The following is a 22,281-nucleotide window of genomic DNA, read 5'->3' on the forward strand; positions in this document are numbered from 1 at the left end:
CACAGACAGACCGACAGGACAGTTCTCTCCACGAGACGCGGGCGCCAACGCGCCAGCCCCACGACGTGATTCTCCGCTGGTTCCCGCAGCCCTCTCCTGCTTCTGGTCCTCCAGTGGTGACCACGTAGGTGACCCTCCTGGGGTGACTGCCTGCCCCACCCACATGGGCTGCTCCCCGACCCAGAGCCAGGCTGGAAGGGGGCCGAGGGTCAAAAGTCAGTGTGAAATCTGGAAGCGCCGCCCACAGGAGCTAGGGTCTGGGTACCAGGCCAGGCGGGGAATGCATTTCTCACCTAGACGTCGTGGGGGGTCGGGGCTGGTGCCAGCGGGTGTTCTGGGACAGACAGAGGCTGTTGAAATGGCACCGACTGACCCGCGAATGCGGCTTTTCATCTGGAGGGAGGCTCGGCTGGCGCTCCCAGCCCCGCGGATGGTGGCCTCCGGTGCTTTGCCGAGGGGACCGCGTGTCTGAGAGGGATGGACGGTCTCCGTCAAGTGCGCTGAGCGCTCCAACCCCGATGCCCATCAGGGGCCCAGAGCTCCAGGGCAGCAGCCTCTCACGGGCTGCAGGGAGGCCGGTCACTCCCAGCCCCCGGACCCCCTCCCTCCCCAGGCCCATCCTGACCACACGCTCCCAGAAGCTGTAGGCTCACAGCCCGCCTTCCAGGCCAAACCCTTCTGCACATGTATGGAACTGCACACGTTCATTTTCATAGCAAAATACTTGCTAAATCTTAAGAGAAAAATGTAAGTCTTTTATGTGGTTATTAAGATTTCAGCCAAGTCAGGTTATCAGATGTCAGACATCTGTATAGACACTTTTACTCCAGATCGCCTCTAAGATAAAAGCCCGCTCCTCTGTCCTGGCAAAGAGCGCTCGGGGATACCCCCCAGGCTGGTCCGTGCCAAGAGGGGTCCCCGGAGGAAAGCCAAGTGCCACCCACACACTGACATGCACACACACGTGCTCACACGCACGCACACATTAACACAGACTGACGCGCACGCACACACACACCGACAACACTGACGTTCACACACGGACACACACACACTGGCACGCTCACACACACCCTCGTTGGGAGACACTAAAGAGAACTTTTAAATCATCCGAGTTCCGTCCTCCTGTTCTGAAGGCTAAGGGCTGTGCTCGGCTCTGATCCCGCCTGTGAAAGGCCCCGGCTGGCAGGGTCCCCCCGCCCCATGCAGGGCCCCCGGGGGGCCTTGACTCTGTAGGAGTGACAGAGAGATGGACATCAAGGTGGGAGCGGACAGCCCAGCGGTTCAGGTGCCCCTGCTCTGGAGGCCAATTCCACCCGCCCCCCAGGGTTTCTCCAGACAGGGGCTGATGGTCAACCAAAGGGGACCCAGCCCTGGCATGAACAGTGTTCCCCATGGGTGGGTTTATGAATACAAAAAGTTCCGTAGATGTGTCAATAACAAGCATTTATTTACTTAATGGGTCACCTTTATTTTGAAAGTAAGGTTGCATGACTATCAGATGGTGGGGGGGGTCCGAGGCACATCTGCAATGGGTGGTCTTGGCCAGCACTGGCCCTGAGGTGCTGCACCGTGGGGTATGGCCTGGGGTAGCCAAGGTAGAGAGTGGCTAGTTGTTTCACGGTAGCTACACGTAGGTCTCTCATGGTAGCTGTGTTTCTCTGTCTCTGTCTCTGTCTCTCTCTCACCACTTAGTGCATTTCCTTTCCAGGGTTGGAATCGTGCACCCAAATGGAAATCACTGGTTCCCACACTGGCGTCCTGAGGGCCTGCGAAAGTGGGTGTCCGGAGTGAGGGGGCACATCAGAGGCCGTGTCCAGGAAGTGATTGGTCATCCCGTCCTCGTGTTCCCGTTCATGGCCTCCACGGCTCCGCGTCCCCAGGAGCCCCTGCAGGACCAACCCAGCGCCCACGGCTGAGCCAGCCCCAAACCCTGGGAGGAAGGCCTGGCTGGGCTAGGAGGGCCAGTGCCCCCCGGCACTTTAATTGGCAACAGCCAGCAGACGCAGCCACATCTGCGGGTCATTTCAAAGACAATAAATCAGGAACTTTGAAGACTGGCGCCCTGCCAAGGCAGAGAGAGGGGCTAGGACAACGGCAGCGCCGCGGCCCCGCATCCAGGGTGACCCGGAGGCCAGAGGTGGCGGGACGGGGGAGAAATAGATGAGCTTTGTCTCCAACAAGTCTTTGTGGTCAGCCTGGGGCTGGAAGTTTATACAGAAGGGATGTGTCCTCGGTGAGAGGAAGGGCCACACCGAGGGGCCACTGGGTTTGAAGGGACCCTGGCTGTGAACACAGCTCCCAGGGCGCCCGATCCAGGGAGCAGAGGGGAGGGGGTCCTCAGGGGTCAGCAAGGCAGGGCTTTCCGGTTCTGAACGGGGAAACTGAGGCCAGCAGGGGGGTGACTTGCCAAAGTCGCTGGGCAGCCCCAGGACAGAACGCAGCCCCTGACTCTGCCTGAGACACGTGGGCACATGGCCCCACCCAGGGAGCCGGGACAGAGCACACCCAGGAGTGAGCGTCCGCGGCGCGTGGCAGGGCAGCATCACTGAGAAGGCTGGCGTCCTGCAGGGGCCCCACCACCGGCAGTGACACAGCAACACATGAGGGTGAGGCCCACCTGCCCTGTCCCCAACACAGAGCTGCCCTCCTTATAATCCAAATGCCTCTGAGGGGTCTGCTTTAGAGGAAGCCCACTTTAAATCATCATCATTATAGGTCAGCTCCATTTAACCCCCAAGAACTCTATGAGGGAAGCCCTATCAACTAAGCCCATTTTACAGATGAGGAAACTGAGGCTCAAAGGGTTTAAGGGACCTACCAAAGGTTATACAACTAAGTCAGTGGCAGACCTGGAATCAAACCAGGAGCCAGCCCTCCTTCTTCTCTGAAAGAAGGGAGACAGGATTAAAAATTGGAAGCCCGATTCAGGAATCCAACTGCTCACCAGGAGGGCAAACAAAGGAAGCTGGAGAGACTCAGGAAGGAGAATGTACCTGCCCAAGACATAGCATCATGAATTGTCATAATATTGGGGAAAGATGCCCTTAGAAGGTTTGAGGGCTGGGGTGGGGGGAGCAGATCATATACAAATTATCAGGAATAAAATGGCACCAGACAATGAGGAAACATTTTCAAAATTCTGAAGGAAGTAATTTCCAGTCTAGGATCCAGGATCCAGGCAAACACACAATCAAGAGTGTTGATAGAGTAGAAACAATTTCAAAGATCCAAAGGCTTCAGATTTTTACTTTGCATGAGCCTTTTCTCAGAAAGCTACTTGAGGATGTACTCCAGTAAATCAAAGGCATAAACCGAAAAGTAGATTCAATGGGACTCAGGAGACAGGGAATTCAAAACCGGAGAGAAGCAGAGAAATGCCCACGGTGATGGTGAAAGCAAGTCCCAAGACAACCACTGCACTGGTGACCTCAGATGAGGTGAGAAAAATGGTTAATAGCACCTCCTTTCCTTCCCAAATGTGTCCCAAGTGAAGTAATAACTAATGAGCAACCAGAACAGCATGAAGGGAAAAAAAGGAGGATCTGAGGGGTCAGCTCCAAGAAAATAAATAAGTGAAACACGGAAAGTGGATACATTTGGCCATTTTTAGAGAAATCTTACAGCTCTTTAATTAGGAACAGCTGCATAGAAACGTATGCAGATGAAAATATAAGGCAATTGCTAATACAGGCAAATTCAAAAGTTGCTTAAGAAAGGAAATGAAATCATAGTTCTTTCCGTGGCTTAGCTGAGAATAGTATCCACACGTTCTTAAGAAAGTAAACCCTGAAAACTGATGTAGTAAAAAATCGTGGGGAGACTAAACTGACAGTTGTATGTGAAGAGGGTTAAGTCTTTATCCTCCGACAGCACAAAGGCAACAGGACGTTGTTACAATTAGTTATGTGAGGTAAGGTATAAACATGTCATTTTAAAACATAAAGATAAATTCAGATAAAACTCTGAGGAGGACTTCCCTGGTGGTCCAGTGGCTAAGACTCCACGCTCCCAATGCAGGGGGCCCGGGTCAGGGAACTAGATCCCGCATGCCGCAGCTAAGAGTTCGCATGCCACAACTAAAAGATCCCTCGCACAGCAATGAAGATCTTGCGTGCCGCAGCTAAGACCCGACGCAGACAAATAAATAAATATTAAAAAAAAAAAAACTCTGAGGGAGTTGAAATGGCTGTTTTGGGTGGCAGAAATCAGAAGGCTGATGAGAAGTGGAGGTCATCCACTCTCCTTATTAGCCTTATACTATGTAAGTGTATAATTTTGACAAAATATTTCCATGTGTAATTCAGATACAAAATAAAGCAACAGAAAAAAGGAAGGAAGTGGAAGACCACAGGGGCGTGCTTCACTTCAGGGCCGTATGGAGGGCCCCCTGGGGCGTGGGTCTCTGAGCATTTCCTTCTGGGTCCTGAGGCTCTAGTGCCCTCATAGCTGTCCCCACCCAGCTGGGGTCTCGTCCTCAGAAACACAGAGATGCCAGCAGGTAAATGGATTTCCAGCCATGGTGTGGGGAGTTGCTGCTGCTGACAGACCCCTCTCGACAAGAAGTCAAATGTGGGAATCCAGGCCAGGCCACGGTGGGGAGCCAGACAGAATATCCAGACGGGACCCTGAAGGCCGGCCTCCCGGGAGCACGGCTGGGGTGCAAGGTGAGACACACCCGCGCCTCCCAGGCCCACCTTCTACCGCGCTGAGAAGAGGCAAACGGCGGATCTCAGACTTCAGGGCTGTATTACCTCTCCCCACCCCCTCCCCCCTCTGCAGCCTCATGCCCCCCCACGTGTCGCTGAATTGGTGTTGGTTCCAGCTCTGCTGTAAACTCCAGGGGAAAGAGGGGACCGTGGTGCTCTTCCCAGGACATGGGGCTATAGCCAGCCAGCCCTCTTTCCACCCTTCCTGGAAGCCCCCAGCTCGTGCCCACAGCAGGATGGAGGGCGTGGCCCTGCCGTGTGCCCGTCTCCACATCCGTGGATGGCCCAGGACAAGTGGGGATGGACAGGAACTTGTCACCGACCCTGCAGATCGGGCACAGCAAACGTTTCTGCAACACGCCCTTCCCTTTGCAAAATTCTCCCTCTGGTGTCCCCTGGGAAGGGGCTGCACGGCTGCCACATGCAACAGGGCTCGGGCTCCCTGAGAGGGGGGCCGAGGCGAGAAGGGCTGTGTCGGAACCCCGCATCGTGCTGACTTCAGGCAGGCTCTCGGTGAGGCTGGGCTCTGGGGACCGAGGGTGGGCTCCCAGCTGAGCCTTTGGGCCTGGTGTCCACAAGGTCCCTCCTGGCAGCACTGGGAGACAGGACCACTGGCCCCAAAGTGTCTCCACCTCGCCCGGTCCCGGGGCGAGCAACAACTTCTCACCTTGCTTAGCAACAGGCTTCTCTCCAGGAGTGACCAGGCCCCCTGCTGAAGGGTGTGCGTGCGTGTGCGTGTGCACACGTGTGTGCGATGCCTATATGTGTGTGTGCACCCACGTGCATGCCTGCGTGTAAGCGTGTGCAGCGCCCCCGAAGGTGCCAACTGAAGGGTCAGGAAACGGGGCAGAAACGGTGAAATGAACATGCACAGGGCTTATATTCCTTCTCACCCTCAACAGATCACTGAAACTAGGGGGCAAACCTGGGCCTCCCTGAGTCCGTGAGGCTCCTCGGAGGGTCTCTGCCCGGGCATCTCCCCCAGAGGCAGAGGTCCTGCCCCCAACCAAACGTGGCCATCTAGCCAAGCGGGCCCTTTCTTCCTCATCCATGTCTCACGACGGCAGGAATTCCCACCTTCTTAAAGCAAAAACAACAGAAACACTCAAACCCAGGGGTCATGAGCAAAGCCCCGGAGACACCTGTCCTGTGACCCAGCACGAGCCAGGAGGACACACGTCACTCCCGAAGCTGACGTCTGTGGGTCTCAGCTCTGAGACCCGAGCATCCGAGCGCGCCCGGCGGGGCGAGCGCTCAGGGCCTCCAGACGCCTCTGCTCCCGGCTGCCGCCTCATCCTCGTGCCCCGGAGCCGGGCTCTGCCCTGTCCTGCGGGCCTGGAGGGGCCCACGCTGTGCCCAGCCCAGGGAGGAGGCTGGCACTGAGTTTTCTCTGACGCCCGGTGGGAGCATTTCTGTGCAGGCCCACATTCCAGGATTGCTAGCCTGGGCCTGGTGTTGAAAGACGGCACAAATGATAAATTAAATGAGAAGGAAATGGCTGAGGGCCCCCATTCATAACCCAGAGTCCAAGGCGCCGAGCCCATGAATCTCCCCTTGAGCATTGCTGCGCTCATAAAGGTCCGATTCACGCCAGAGCCAGCCTTGCGGACCTGCCCGATCAGGATTCACCCCCAGCGGCTGGGGAAACGGAGGCTGGGGGCAGGGAGGCTGGGGGATGGAGGCTGAGGACACACACGTGGACTCGCCTTTGGCCCATTGTTCCAAAGGGATTTTCCGTCTTCCTGCCCTCCCCCACTTTCTTACCCAAATAAGAGGGTGATGGTCACCTCACAGGACCCCCACCCTCTCCTGGCCTCTCGGCCTCTCTGGAAGCCCTAGCCCAGGTGTACAGAGAACAGTTAATTGCAAAAACGTGTGAGTGGGGCAGCCCAGCCCGCCCACCGCATGGCCCTTTTCCTGGGTAATGAATTCAAGCGCACGGGAAATGCCAGCACGAAGAGCGGGGCCAGAAAGGGGAGGGGCTCTGTCCCCTCCCAAACACGCTCCCGGCCACTTAATCTTCCGCCTGGGTCAACACAGCGACGGCTTTGCTCCGACTCCGAGGCCCCCCGCCCCCATCAGAAGGTGCACTTGGATCACTGGGTACAAGCATCAGGCCAAGGGAACGGCAAGTGGGCAAAGCGGTAAGTATGTCTTTCAACAACAACTGAGTCTTGTTTAATCTTCGCTTCTGAAGGATTCGGTCATTTCAGGGTCAAGGTGATTTAGTTCAGGGCTTCCCCCTCTCCCACACCCCCGGGACGTCCGGAGACCAGGGCGGTCCCAGACATCGGGTGGGTCCCGGGCATCTCAGGCTCCAGGCTGGTACCTGTGGATGCCTTGGTCCCTCCGACCCCTTGGCGATGAGGTCCAGCCCTGGCCTGCGGTGATGCCCCCACCCGTCCGCTAGTTTGAGCCTCTCTGCTGCCGTTGCACGACTGTCCCTGGTCACCGCAGGCTTTCAGGACTTCGGGGTGGCCCTGGGCACACACAGCTCCTTCCTCCTCTGCCACCTCCCCTGCCTGCCCGGCTGGGGGCTCAGGCCACCCCTCCAAGACAGGGGCCGCCGTGACCCGGGCGCAGGGCAGCCTGGCAGGGGAGGGTCGGGGCTGAGCTCAGGGGCCTGCTTCCCAGGGAGCCCTGCACCCCCAGGTCCACCTCGTCAGGAGTAGAGGGACGGGCCAGCACCGAGGGGTCCAGTCACACACGTCCCCAAATCCTCCGCAAACAGAAAGGCCTAGAATCTTCTGCCCCAGAGCAGCTCGATTCTCCAGCCTCACCCGGTACATCTCCTTGGGCCTGCGATCATGGCCGGCCCCCCAGCGGGGGAAGAAGACGGGGGGTGGCGGGGCCCCATCAGTTAACTCGTCATGATGTCACCCCCGATCCCATTGACACATCTGTGTCCGTGGAGCGAAGTCTGGGCTGAGAGGAGGTGAGATCACACGACTGCGGGGTTCGAGCCCGGAGGGTGGAGCCTGGGGTGGGGCGGGGGCCCAGCAGGACGCAGGCGGCTCACTCTGCGGGGTAAGCAGAGGAAAGCTAGCGGGGCGTCCTGTACAAGACGCGGGCGGGGCTGGGGTGGAGGGGGCAGCGATGATACCCCCAGGGCTCTGAGCAGGGGGGCCCCTGCAGGGGACAGGCAGCTGGCAGTTACGGGGCCGGCGTGGGGAAGGGACCCAGGGAGTCCCGCAGTGCCTCCCGCTGGCCGAACCCAGCCAGAGGCAGAGCCGGGAGCCCAGGGGCCGCCTTCGCGGCCAGGCTCCCGGGCCGCCCACCACACCCACCTCGGACCCTGGGGTGCAAAGCAGGTAGAGACAGGCAGGCGGAGCCGGGGGCCATGATGCCCCCATCCATCTTCTCAAAGCAGTTCTCATGCTGCAAAGGTGGCGGCCATAAGGAGGGGGGCGGAGCTGTTGACCACGTGACTGGAGGCTGACGTCTGACCTCGGGGTGGGGTCGGCACCCTCTGGACCACCAGGGCAGGGCCATGCCTCGCAAAGCCAAGGAAGGCATCGACCCAAGCAGAGAACCTGCCACCCCAAGCTGGGCACTCCTAGCGGGCATAGAACGTTACCCTATTGTCCACCGGGCTGGAGCCGGCTCCTCGGACCTCGTGCAACGGCCCTGAGGGGTGACGGAGGCTCTGAGCCCCTGGCCACTGTGTGGGGCGTGCCCTGGGGCCGCGTCACACAGCACCACGGCCAGGCTCAGACGGCAGGGGGCCCGCTTTCCCCGTCTGGAGGCGTCACGGGGCCGCGGCCCCTGCGCCGGACTCGGTGGGCTGCTGGCAATCCTCGGGGCTCCTCCGCTTCAGCTCAGCTCCATCTTCACACAGCCTCTCCCTGTACACGTCCACATTTCCTCCTTTACAAGTCCTACTGGGTTAGGGCCCCCCTAAGACCTCGTTTTCACTCGCTCTTTGGCAAAGCCCCTATTTCCAAATAAGGTCACATTCTGAGGTACTTCAGACTTCAAGGTGGAAACTGGGGAGCGCAGTTCAGTCCACTGCAGACGCCGAGGAGGTCCGCATGCACCGGAGGCCCTGCCCCCACTGAAGGGCCTCCACGGAAGGAGCACACCCAGGCCCAGCTCCCCTTCAGAAGGTCCTGGTGACAGAGCCGGGCCCACCCAGGGCGTCACAAGGGTTTTGCACCAGAGCTGCAGCGAGGGAACCTCTGTGTGCGGCCTGGTCCCCAAGACCCCAGGGGCACAGGACCCCGGCTGCTTCAGGCAGAGGCTGGAAGTGGCGCACAACCACCTAGCCCGCCTGGGTGGCTCAGCCACTCCCCCCGTTAGGGCCAGCGCAGGACCCGCTGCCCTCGGCCCCGACGGCCACAGTTGTCCGGGCTTCAATCCCCCCGACCATCCTGGAAACACTCCTGCTGAGGCGGGTTGGGTTACAGTCACAACTTCTGACTCCAAGGGCCGTAAAACAGACACCCTGAGCATGCTTTCCGCCTTTTCTCCAGCATTAGCCGCTCACCCGATACTTAACTCTGAGGTTCCAGTTTCCTGAAAGCCGATGACACGCTGGAGCCCAGGGCCGGTGGTCGCCCCGCGTGTAATGAGCATGTACGCGGCTCCGGCCGGGGTCACAGACAGGCATGTCGCCCGGGCCGTCATTTTCTTTCATTACCCACCGGATTGGGTTTATCGGTCTTTTCTACCTGAAAAGCTTCCAGCATAAAAGATGAAGAGAGCGTTCTCCTGGGGCCTGCTGTGGCTTCACCTCGCTCCGGAGGTCAAGGGCAGAACAGAAGCCCCGCCCCGCGTCCCCACACAAGGAATCCAGACGCGGCGGCCAGGCCAGCTTCTGCTCCCAGCGGAGGGTGCTGCACCCGCTTCGTCTCTGCTCTAAGTGGTCTCAAACTTTCTCTGCCTTGGTGTCCGTCACTTTCCCAACGGGCTCCAGAGCCGAGGCCCTCAGGAGAGGGCTCTGCGGCAGATGAGGGGCCCCGGAGCCCAGAAAGGCAGGCTCCCCGTTTCTAGCAAGCCAACACCGCCGGCTCGTGGCTCCACCGAAGTGACGGATGTCTGAGAACAGAGACCGGGGGACGGGGGAACAAGAGGAGGAGAACTGACCCTCCCTGCACACCTACTGCGCTCCTGACCTCGTGTCCTCAGAGCCCTGTGAGCTGCCAGTGGACGGAGGTCACCGGGGCCGGGGAAGGGAAGTGGCTTGTGCAGATCAGCCCCTACACCGGGTCGCCAGCCCTCAAATCCCCCTGCTGCTTCTCCTGCACCCCGAGTTCCCAGAGGGCAGGGGCGGCCATTGGACACGGCGGGCGGGCAGGCGGGCGGGCGGGCAGGAGTGGGTCCCAGGTGGGTTTGCTGCGGGCGGGCATGCTACGGGTGGGGCTCCTTCCCAGTCTGGGAGCCGAGATGCCGAGCGGGGGGCCCAGAGGGAGGGCTGCAGGGGTGAGAATGCAGGTAAGGGCACATCTGTGCAGCACGGGCGCTTCTGGGGCCAAGATTATTCCACGTGATCCCGAAATAGTGGATTCGCGGCCTGAAGCCTCTGTCCATACCCAGGGCGTGTGCGAACCTCGCTTAATTAGTGACAGTGCGTCAGCATGGTGACAGGTGTCGCTCCTGAGGCAGGATGCTGCCAATGGGCAGAGGTGGCAGAGCCCTGCACTCCCTGCCCGATATTCTGTAAATCCGAGACTGCTCTGAAATGTAGTGTCTGCGAATTTTTTTAAGGCGAATAGACGGGCTGCTGCCCCGCCCCCAGAAGCACGCAGTCGAGGTAGCAGAACCAGACAGAGGAAGAGAGAGAAGCTGCCGTTGGGCAGCCTCAGACCGAAGCCTGGGGGCCCCGGCAGCCCTACTCACGGGGGATCTGCCGGAAACGAAGGGCTCTGCTGTCCAACGGCATCCGGACCCTCCCACCTCCTCCAAGACCCCGGCCTCAGCCCCCACACGAGTCTCTCACGCCCCCCGAGCAGTCCTGGGCCCTGCAGAGGCCCTGCCCTTGCTGAGAGGTGGCCCAGGGCCCTGCACAGCCAGCCAGGCCCCCATACTGCCCTCCACCTGGGGTTGGGGATTGAATGAAGCAGCAGACTCACAGGCGCAGCTGGTTGACACGTGTCCCCCCGGCCTGGAGTCCCACAGGGCCACACTGGTGTCCTCCCTCTCCAGGCATCGCCCACTCCTGTCCTGGGTCCCCATGTCCTGTCCTGTGTCTTCAGTCCCTGTGCTATGTCCCCATGTCCTGTCCTGGGTCCCCATGTCCTGTCCTGTGTCTCCAGTCCCTGTCCTGTGTCCCCATGTCTTGTCCTGTGTCTCCAGCCCCTGTGCTATGTCCCCATGTCCTGTCCTGTGCCCCCATGTCCTGTCCTGTGTCTCCAGTCCCTGTGCTATGTCCCCATTCCTGTCCTGGGCCCCCATGTCCTGTCCTGTGTCTCCAGTCCCTGTGCTATGTCCCCATGTCTTGTCCTGTGTCTCCAGTCCCTGTCCTGTGTCCCCATGTCTTGTCCTGTGTCTCCAGTCCCTGTGCTATGTCCCCATGTCCTGTCCTGGGTCCCCATGTCCTGTCCTGTGTCCCCATGTCTTGTCCTGTGTCTCCAGTCCCTGTGCTATGTCCCCAGTCCCTGTCCTGTGTCCCCATTCCTGTCCTGGGCCCCCATGTCTTGTCCCGTGTCTCCAGTCCCTGTGCTATGTCCCCATTCCTGTCCTGGGTCCCCATGTCCTGCTCTGCGGCCTCCAGTCCCTCTTCTGTGATGCTACCCCACCCCATGTGGCCATGGTGGAGAGTTAAGTCCACACCATCCCTCAAGACCAGGAGGGGCGTGCACAGTGGGATGACCCTGTGGGGACGCGCAGAAGACAGCCATCTACATGCTGAGGAGAGAGGCCTCAGGAGGAACCAGCCCTGCCCATACCTGATCTCAGACTTGGAGCCTCCAGGGCTGCTCAGTCATGTTTCCCAGGTCTTGGGTCTTGATATTCTGTTCAGAACATCAGGAAGACCCAGATTTGAGAAGCACACACTTGGAACGGAGCAAGGGGTGGGGCTCGTAGAGGCCAAGCCAGCCCAAGGCAAAGCTCGGGATCCGGGGGCCAGGACGACTGACCCTGCCAGCGAGAAGATCTGGAGCCCCCGTGGGCTCTGGGGGAAGCAGCAGCCTCCGGGCTAGAGGTCCCTGACGTGCGGCACGTCAAGCAGTTCCCATGAAGGCCCCCCAAGCAATTCCCCTCACTTGGTCGGTGGTTTCACAAACTCGGGGTTTGAAGGCCTTTAGTCCGCACACGCCATCGGCTGCAGTAATTCCCATGAACTCCCCTTGCCTGATGTGAGACACTTTCCACATTCATGTTACCCGCCTGGCTCGGAAAGGGTGTTCACCCTGCCTGCCGGGTTGACCAACCCATTGGTTCTTCTTTGCCTACATTCATTCATTCAGCAACTTTTTACTATTGAATACGTGCGTCCCCATACGCAGGTCTGGCTGCGAAGTACTAGGGACGGGACAAGACAGAGTCCCTGTTCTCAGGGGATGCATAGTCCGGCAGCAAGGCCACCGTGCGGAGAGAAGTCACAGGTGCGGGGAGAGCCGAGGCCCCAGCCTCAGACTCGCCGGCCCCACCGCAGCCTGGGCTCCTGGACCATGAACTTCCAGAGTAAAGGGAAATTCATCCAAAATCCGAGCCCTTCAAAAAAAAGAAAAAGACCAGGAGGGACCCGCCCACCCCAGGGGGCCCCACACCTTCCCAAACCCTCCACGCCCTTCACAGCCGGCCATCTCTGCCCACACCTGCCCTCTGCCCGACGGAGGCCCACGCACTGTCCCCAGCCCGGCCATCCCCTCCCTGCAGCATCTGCTGGGCCCCAGTTCGCGTCGGCGTTCCCTAGCCTGCCCCACGCCTCCTACACGGGTCTGCAAGCTGAAGAAAGCCCTGCATCCGCAGCGCTAGCTGGACCAGGCACGCGATCCACTCAGAGCGCGAGTACGGCCGGCCCCTGCCCCGTGGGCCCCAGGCCGGCCGCCCGGGCTGCTCTGCTGCCTGTCCCTGCTTCAGGGGACGGATTGCCTTGAGCTGGGGCCGACAGACACACTTCCCCGCTCCACGCCAGCCCAAGAGCCAGAAGGATGGCCGCACCCCGGGCCACACAGAGGCCGAATGGCCACACAAGGCCCCTGCCCGGGCAGCACGGGAGCCGCCCTGGGAGTGACCGGTGCTCCGGCCAGGCCGGCACAGGGCTGCCCGTGACCCGCAGGGCTCCTGTGCGCGGCAGTCCCGCCCCGCATTCTGCAGCCAGCGCCCCCCCAGCCCAGATGTTCTGTGGAGACACATCTGTGGGCCGCATGTGACCAGATGATCTGCAGAAACGGGGCCCTGGGAGGGAAGAGACCTTAACAGCAGAGCCGTAAAGACTCTCCCACCCTGGCTGTGCTCACAAGAGGGTCCTTACTGGGCATCATAAAAATATCGCGCCTGCTTACCCGGGGTTTATAACGCAATAAAATGTAAACAGACAGCTTTTCAGATCAAAGTAGCATCAATAACAGCCGCACTGGCTTCTGGAGCAAAGTCAATACATCGGAGGGTTTTCAGCTCAAAACCGTTCTGGCATTGACACCCCCAAACTGCCAAGCTGGGGAGGGGGCGGCCGCAGCCCCCGGGACCCACTGGCACACGTGTCCACTTACAACGTGGCTGTCGGGACCCTGACCCACAGGCTCGGCTGCCCGGGGCCACCCTGCCCAGCCCAACTGTGGTCCCACACGGGGTGGGGGGAGGTCCAGCCTCTTAACTGCCCCCCGATCGAGGCCAGGCTGGGGCTCCCTGAGGAACCTCCGGAAGCCAAGCCCAACCGTTAGCCCCCCAGCTCTCCGCCAGGTCTCTGCATTTTGAGCTGGAGGCCTGGGCTGCCTGTGTTTCCCTAAACAGTAACCGGAGGCCATCCTGGCCCTCAGTTCCCTCAACAACCATCCCAAATCCCACATCTCCTTAGGGCCTCAGAGCAACTCATGAGTGCCCCTGAGACCCCCTGGGATCTCCCTGATCCCTGTGTGCACACGGGGCAAGTCCAGAGGCTGAGACGTGTGCCCACTCGTGCTCCTGTCGGGTGTGTGTGTGTGTGTGTGTGTGAGTGTGTTTCGGGGAGGGGTGGGCAAGGACGGACCTTCAGACGCCATCTCTTTCCTCTTCCAGCTACTGCTCCTCCCGGATAAAGGGCTTCCCCGCCTCCCGAGTGAGACTGGTGCTGGCCTTGCCCGGCCCAGGGCTTTCTGGGTCGCAGCCCTCACTCCTCAGACCGTGGTCTGCATCGTGGGGTTGGACCAGTGCTGGGAGCGAGGGGCCCGGACGCTGGCTTTCCAGGTAGGGGAGCCAGATTTAGCCAAGAAATACACAGGGTGCGCAGTTATGTTTCGATTTTAGATGAGCAACGAGTGACTTTTAGCCTGAGAACGCTCCTAATATTGCACAAGACACGTGGCCAGGGGCTGAACTGGGTCCCCCCAAACGGTCATGTTGGAGCCCTAACCCCCCAGACCTCAGAATGCGATGGTATTGGGGGGTGGGGTCTTTACAGACCGAATTAAAGAGAGGTCGCTCTCATGGGCCCTGCTCCAATCGGGCTGGTGTCCTTATAAAAAAGGGAGGTCAGGACACAGGCCCAGGGGACCACCGGGGGAAACAGGGAGAAGACAGCGTCTACGCGCCAAGGAGAGCAGGCCTGGGAGCCTTGCCCACGCCCGGTCTCGGGCCCCTGCCTCCAGGACGGGGGGGCTGAGTCGTGCTGTGGAAGGCGCCCCTGTGCTATGTGTTGTGGCCCCCCCCACACTCTAATACACGGAGTTATACGGAAAAGTCACCTGTCGTTTCTTTAAATCAAAATTTAACTGGGCCGCCTCCCCTCCCCTCTCCAGACGGTAGAGCCTACGCCTTCACCTCAGCGGCCACCAGAGACGTCCCCCCGTCCCCGCGCAAGCCTTGGGCTCTTCCTGTGGCCGACCACACCGGGGGTATGAGCTGTGGCCTCAACTTTGGCAGCCCACGGCCACCACAGGGGGCCCACTGCCCATCGCAGACACCCGGTCTGTCCCTGGTCGGCGGGGTCGCCCCCTGAGCCACCTGGGCGGGGTGTAAAGGTCGACCCCACCAGCTCTGGAGCGGGGGGGGTCCTCGGGACTCTCAGTGATATTCTAGGCTTTCCCTGAGTTGGGAAAACAGACGCTGGCTGTGGGCTCAGAGCAGGAGTCGTGGGGAGGAGGGGAGGAGGAGCATCAGAGGCCTGGGAACATCCAACCGGGCGGCAGACACCTGCTCTGAGCAGCCATCCAGCCCACGAAGACCTTATTTGCTGGAACTCTCCCTGGCACGACACAGCAGCGGGCAGCGACGGGAGGAGCAAGGAAGGGACCCAACGCCCTGGAAGCTGCAGAGCTCGCCTGGACTGGCCAGCAGTGCCTTGGGCGCAGCCTCCAATCTTCTCCACGGGGCTCAAATGAATTACCGCAGTAATGAAAGCAGCAGTGGTTCTGTGAAGACAGCCCAGGGGTCCGTAGTTATTCTCTGTCTCCACGATTTTCATGCCGTGTTTGTTCCGATTATAAGCGAAAACACGGTCTGTCTCACCCACATCTCTGCAAAGCTAGCACACTAGTGGGAATGTCCAGCTGGGTCCCCGTGTCCCCCGGGCCCTGACTGGGGAGCCCATCACAAACTGGTGCACCCGCGTGCATGCTCCGGACCTGCGTGCACACGTGTGCATGGGCTCCCCTGGGCCCCGCACACGCCAGGGACCAGGATGGACAGCAAGGGGGGCTCCCAGAGTGGACTGTGCTTTGGACACAAACCATGTAGAGATTGTTCTACTGCCCGAGAAGACCCCGTGTCATCGAGGGACGGGACCAGTCCAGCCACGCTCCTTCCCCGGCCCTACTGGGCACCCAAGCTTGTGCCTGAGGACCCTGAGAGAGGCGCGGCTGCATCGCCACCCCCCCATACCCAGGAGGCTTCCGTGAGCGCTGCAGCGGGCGATCTGATTCCAAATGTGCTTGTCTAAAAATATCCCCTTTCTGTGTATTTTGACTCCAAGCCTGAGAACACGAACGGGTTTCCGTAGAGAGCAGGAGACGTGAAACCTGAAACATCTTGGAGTGATTTGGGCACTTTCTTCACGGGACATTCTCTCCTGTTGTAACATGATGGGGTTTCTCCTGAATTTCAAACATCAATTTGGCCAAGGCGAGCGGAGTGTTTGGTCTTCCGAACCGTGAAGATCTGAGACCGTAAACTGTTGTTGCTTAAATGTTTCAAAGCATAACATTGACACCGACTTTTGCTGTAAAACAATCCGGGAAACGTAACGGCCCTAAGCTGTTTTACGCGGCGCAGCAAATCGCTCCCGACACTGACACTGGGGTGCATGGAGGCCACTGCACCGTCCGGCCCTGGGACGGGAAGGCGAGCGGGGCTGGGGCGCCCCGTGGCCCAGGGTTAGGGTGTGGCGGCCTCTTGGGGGGTCACTTTTATGAAGTGACAGACGCCTCGGTGTGAGGCGTGCCTTGGCACACACACAAAAAAAGAGAGAGTGCTGGGCTTCCCTGGTGGTGCAGTAGTTGAGAGTCCGCCTGCCGATGCAGGGGACACGGGTTCGTGCCCCGGTCCGGGAAGATCCCACATGCCGCGGAGCGGCTGGGCCCGTGAGCCATGGCCGCTGAGCCTGCGCGTCCGGAGCCTGTGCTCCTCAACGGGAGGGGCCACAGCAGTGAGAGGCCCGCGTACCGCAAAAAAAAAAAAAAAAGAGAGAGAGAGTGCTTTTTCCTCTCCTTAAAGGGGGCGGGGATCACGGACACACACACATTCATGCTTCTGGGTGCCCGACTTCGCGTGGAAGGGACATGACAGCTCACGGACGCCCTGGAGCTACTGAGAACGTGAAGCGTTTTCCTGCTCCTCGGAGGTGAGCTTGGAATCTGAGGCCAGACCCAGCAGGGCCCGCCTGGATCAGGTGGGATCATGGGACGCTTCCTACCTTCCTACCTTTCATCTGAAATCAGTTGATGAGATTTCATTCTGTGAATTTCACATTCTGGCTGGGACTCTCTGTCTTAGAGGCTAAAATCATACAACACAGAGCTGAGCGTGATGTTTCCGCAAGACGGGAGGGCCGGGGCTCCCACCTGCAGGGCGGCCGATGGACCAGGTGGGAGCCCCGCCTGCCCAGCCCCAGCCTTCAGCCTCACGTGTCCCTTGCAGGCCAGGGCCCTCTTGTCCCCAGGATGTCCCACTGCCCTCGTGAGGGAAGGGCTGCTCCAAGACCACTGACACCAGGAGGGGTTGGAGGGACGTAGCTGCTGAAATTCTCAGAAGAGCCTCTCTCCTCTCTGAAACCCCAGCAACCCAGAAGCAGACCCTCTGAGACGGCAGACCGGCCAGGGCCCAGGAGGAATGGGAGAGGGGAGGGGCTTCCGGGGGTGTCCGGCCCTCAGGCCTGAGGCTGCACTGGAGGCGCCCCGTGCTGGGACCAGCTGCTCAGTCCTGGCCCCAGGTTAGCCCTCGGCCTGGGAATCCTGCTGCCCAAGAATTCCCCGGAATTCCTCACTGTACACTTGGGATGGTGCCGAGACCTGGGCTCCATGAAGCCAGCTGCACCCAGAGGGGTCCACCGGGAGGAAATGCACCCCAAAATAAAAACATCCATGTGAGATAGAATTTCCTAAGAGCTTTTTAGAATCTCGATATAATCCCAGACTCCCATTTTTAGCCATTAACCTGTCCAAGCGATTAAGTGCACTAAATAATTCTATAAATGGTAAAAAAAACAAACAGCAAAAAAAACCATTGATAGTATAAGGCCCTGAGTAACCTTTCTCACCCTAAAATTAAAGACCCCTGGACGGAAGAGTTGGGGACACACAAAGCTGTCCCCAAGGCAAGAGTCCCCTCAACTGCACACGTGGGGCAGACGAAGAAGCTGAGGCCCAGGGTCACCTCCTGTGGGAAGGGGGAGGGCCCTGGGGGTGGGGAACACACCGACATCAGCCTGTCCTCGGGGCCAGCCGAGCTCTGGGCTCAGGGACAGGACAGAGCCCTCTTCGGGAGCTCAGGGCGGGGAGGCCAGAGAGCCGATCAGACCGGTCCCGCCCTGAGCCCAGGTGAAGCCCCACATGGAGGGGCAGACTCGGCACCCCCTGCCCACCCCTCCCCGCCACACCTGCCCGCCGTCCTGGGGGCAAGGATGGCTGGGGCGTTCGAGGGTTAGGAACAAGCAGATGTGATGAAGGAGCCAGGCCACGGGTGCAGGTCAATGGCGGGGACAGAACAAGGCTGATCCCATCCACTCCTCGGCGCTGCCTTGCCCGCCCCACGTGGCACCTCCGCGGGGCACCGGGGCAGATCCCGTGGTCGTTCGGCCACGCAGCTGCCTGACATCTGGGAGCATCTCTCTCTAGTCAGGAAGGCGTTTTGTCTTTCATTCCAGCCTCGGCCCCTCCTGCGTGGGGTGGCAGAAGAGAAGCAGTGCAGGGCGTCTGGTCCAGAGTGGGTCGCCCCCAGGGCTGAAGGGTGAAGGGGTCAAGGGAGGTGGAGGTCACCCCGCCGCCTGCCCCTCTGTCCCCAAGGCCGAGCTGTGCGTCTTCATCTCTGGGTGGGGCACTGTCACCCTCTCCTGACCAGGCTCGAGCCCCCCCACTCCTTCTAGAACAGGGGGGCAGTGGGTGCGAAGGGAGGGGTCCCCGGTCTGCAAGGGCCTCCCGCCCTGGAAGGGCCTCCCGCCCTGGAGATCTCCAGAGCGAGGCGAGCCCCGGACCCCGTCCCTCGCGTGACCCCAACCTCCTTGGATGCACTTCAAGCGTCAGCTCACTCAGCCCCACCCTGTCCCCAGGGCCTCGGGTGCTGACGGGGGTGAGGCGGCAAGGAGGCAAGGACAGGCACCGGCCCCCGAGCAGGACGTGGCCAGTCCGTGTGCAGCCAGTAATGGTTTCCCATTGTTGCTGGAGCAAATTTCCGTAAACTTGGGGGCTGAAAACAGCACACATTTATTCTCTTACATTCCAGATGTCAGACGGCCGACACCAGCCGCCCAGGGCTGCAAGGCCGGTCCAGCGCCCTGCCTTCCCCATGACCGAGGCCAACCCAGTCAGAGGGGCCCAGGCCCGGGGAAGATGCGTGACTCCAGGGCCGAGTCCAGGGCGGGCAAATCCACACACACAGAGAGTAGGTTTGTGGTCGCCAGGGGCTGGCAGGGGTCCGGGAGTGGTGGTGAGAGCCGAAGGGAACAGGGGTTTGGGGGTGATGAAATGTTCTAAAGTTGTCTGCGGGGTGGTGGCGCGGATCTGTGAACATCCTGCCAGCGCTGAACCGTACTTGACGCGGCTGCGCCGTGTGCCCTGCCAATTACTGCTCGAGGGAGCTGTTGAAGAAACGGTTGCTGTGGGGGCGGACTGCGCTGATGCTGGGACCCCAGCCCGGTGCCCTCCCCACCCGTCCCACCATCACACCACTGCCTGGCCCTGCGGGTGGCGATCGGCCCTCAGCTCCCACTCAGGAGTCTCCAGGGCAGGGCTCGTCCCGGGTTCTTTGTTTTGTTCTTTCCACGAACTCTCACCACTAGGGTTGCCCGACAATATCCGGGACGCCCAGTTATTCCCGACTTTCAGATCAGCAGCCCTTCATGTCTTGGTGTAAATATGTCTTGATATTGTATGGGACACACTTGCGTAAAGCGTGACTCGTTGATCTGAACTCAAATTTAACTGCGAGTCCTGCATTTGTATTTGCTAAATCTGGCCACCCTGCCTGGAGCCCTGTGTGGGCGCACACTCAGCTCCCAGGACCCGGAGGAGGGCAGATCCCAGAGGGGATGGAACTGGGCCCGGGTCCCCGCCCAGGGTGGACGCGGCTGCAGTGGCGACCACTTACCACCAGGGGGCTCCGGGTGCCAGTGCTTCCCCGGGCACCCCGCTCGGCACCCCTGCCCCAGACCTAGGGTCTGGAGACCAGAGGCGGGGGGGAGCCCCCTGCAGGGATGGCTTTGCTCCCATGTTTCCCCAGCTGTGCTGCTGTCGGGAGCTCAGCTCGGCCCTTCCCTCCGTGAAGCTGCAGCATCAGCACGAGATCCGGGGTGGGGGACCCCCAAACCTGGGGGATCCCCAGCCCTCAGCTGAGAGGCTGAAGCAGAGGTTCCCGGTCAACACACGAGGAGCAGGGGCCTTGGAGGTGCCCCCAGTGTCTATTCTTTATTCTGTCCCGTTTCTAAATGAGTTTGAGTCTGTTAATTCCTCTGAACTTGGCGACATCAGCTCACCCTGGAGGGCTCCCTGTGGGCGACCCTGCCCTACCGTCCCCCCATGGATCCCCGACTACTCAGGACACAGCCCCCCTGCTCCCACCTTGGGCTCCAGCACAAAATTCGTCCTCATCTCTCGAAGGCCCGAGCTGGGGCCCAGGGACGGGCCGGGGCAGGGGTTTCAGCTCCCCCTCCTTATCAGCTTCCCTCCCCCTCACCCCAAATAGGCATCTAACCTGTGTCCACAGTCCAAGCGTGGCTTCTGGAAACCGGCAGGGAATGTCCCGCTGCCGCAGACAGGAGCCCACCCGCTGCGCAGAGAGGAGGGAGGGCCAAGGCCTGGAAGGGCAACGATGACCAAGCATGGGGCAGCTCTTCGGGACCTGCCAGGGACCCCGAGTCAGAGGACAGTCAGAAAGGAGGGCAGCAGCGACGGCTCCGAGCTGCTCATGGAGGCCCGAGGGAGGGGCCGGTGGGCCTGAGGTGCTCCGAGCTGGCCAGGAGTAGGGCCAGGAGGCGCCATGCCTCTGGGAAAACTGGGTCCTCAGGGACCTCAGGGATCTGGAGCCAGGCAGCCAGGTTCAACTCCCGATTCCCCCACTTCCTGGCTGTGTGACCCTGGGCAAGTGGCTTGACCTCTCTGTGCCGACCTCCGTGTGAGGCAGCTGTGGAGGATAGTGAGTTAACTAACTTGCACACGGCTGCTAGAGCCGTGCCCGGTGCAGCTGCACTGTGAACATGAGGCCCCGGTCTCCGTGGCCGGAGCCCATGGGTGGATAAGCGTGGTCTGGGGGACCCCTGAGCCTGGCCACACTGGTCCACCATGATGGTGGGCTTGGCTGGGAAGTTTGGACTGAGGGAGTGTGTGGCATCCGGGGGCCCAAGGAGGGCAGCTGTGAGCAGAGGCCGGGCAGGACCAGGTGTTGTCAGGGCAGGAGGGAGCTGTGGGGCGTCCCCAGACCCTAAGTACAGGGAGGGTGGGACTCGGCGCAGGGGGTACCACCTTCCCCCAGCCCCGAGACAGTCCCTCAGCAGAGCCAGGGCTGGCTGGTGGGGTGCTGAGCCAGCCCCCTCCACGAGGGGTTTGGGGGTGGCGTTCACATCCCCACCCGCGGGGGAGACCCCTCCACGGCTGCCTGGGGAGCCGGCTGTCACGTGGGCTTTGCTGTGGGCTTTCTCCCTCCCAACTTTTGATATTTGGGGCCACTTTTATATTTTAATGCATGTTTTTATGGAAATATTCATGGTACACATGTAACACATAAAACACCATTGTAAAGTCGTTTTGCCCCAATGTTGCTGAAATAAATGACGTTGTTAGTGTTATAATTTCACAGGGTTCTCTCTGGCCGTAATGAGAGTGGTCTGGGCCCGCTTTGGCTTCCGCGCCTGTCTGCTCACAGGATCCTGCCTGGAGACGGGCCTGGCCTTGGACCCCCGGTGATGTCCTAAGAAGACCGCTAGAAGCTGGCAACCCCATCTGGACATGCCTCGGTTTCCTCGCTTGTAAACGGGTGGCTGTGTACCCTCTGGGCCACTCTCTTCTGACTCAGGAAATAGGAACACACATGACAATCCAGGGACCGTGTTCCCGCCCTGGCTGAATGGCCTGTCGAGAATTCCTACCCTGACCGACAAATCTGCTTCCAGCTCTGGAAGTTTCTTCCCCCCAGGAGCCTGGACTTCTGCTCTGACCAAGGACACCCCCGGGCCGTCCTCAGTCACAAGACTCAAGAACACCTAGTCCCTTTGGTCCAACCATCCCCCTGGCCTGAAAGGTGCACAGCTCGGGCTGGTCACCGACATGAGCGGGTTTAGAAATTAACGCACAGTCATCGAAAGGCCTTCTTCAGCCTCGGAGGTTTTCTGCCTCTCCATTCTGGGGAGGCCCAGCAATGGATAATTGAGCGGTCACACTGAAACCTCTTGGTGGGAAGGAAAATGAATTATCATCAAAAGCAGTGCTGGGATTCCAGGAAGGTGGGTAACAGAGCAGAGTAGACGTGCAAGTAAACAGCCCCAGGGGACCCCAGGCGGGACCTGGCACAGAGCGAGGGCCACGGTGGCTGAGGGCCCGACCCACTCCCCATCCTGCCGTCCGCATCTGCAGGATGGCGACCGTCGGGTATGTCTCCTGTGGGCAACGCGGGCACCAGACGGCCAAGAGGCCAGCGTCCACTTGGAGACTACTTAGGTGGCAGGGTTATTATCAGCAGTAGCAAAAGGGCCAGACCATGCCCGGACAACCCCACCGTCTCCTAGAAAGTTCCGCAGGCAATGTGACAAAGCACACATCAATTTCAGAAAGAGGGTCTGTCTGTCCAT

This window comes from Tursiops truncatus, chromosome 1 (genome assembly GCF_011762595.2).
Source record: "Tursiops truncatus isolate mTurTru1 chromosome 1, mTurTru1.mat.Y, whole genome shotgun sequence".
Taxonomy (NCBI): Eukaryota; Metazoa; Chordata; class Mammalia; order Artiodactyla; family Delphinidae; genus Tursiops; species Tursiops truncatus.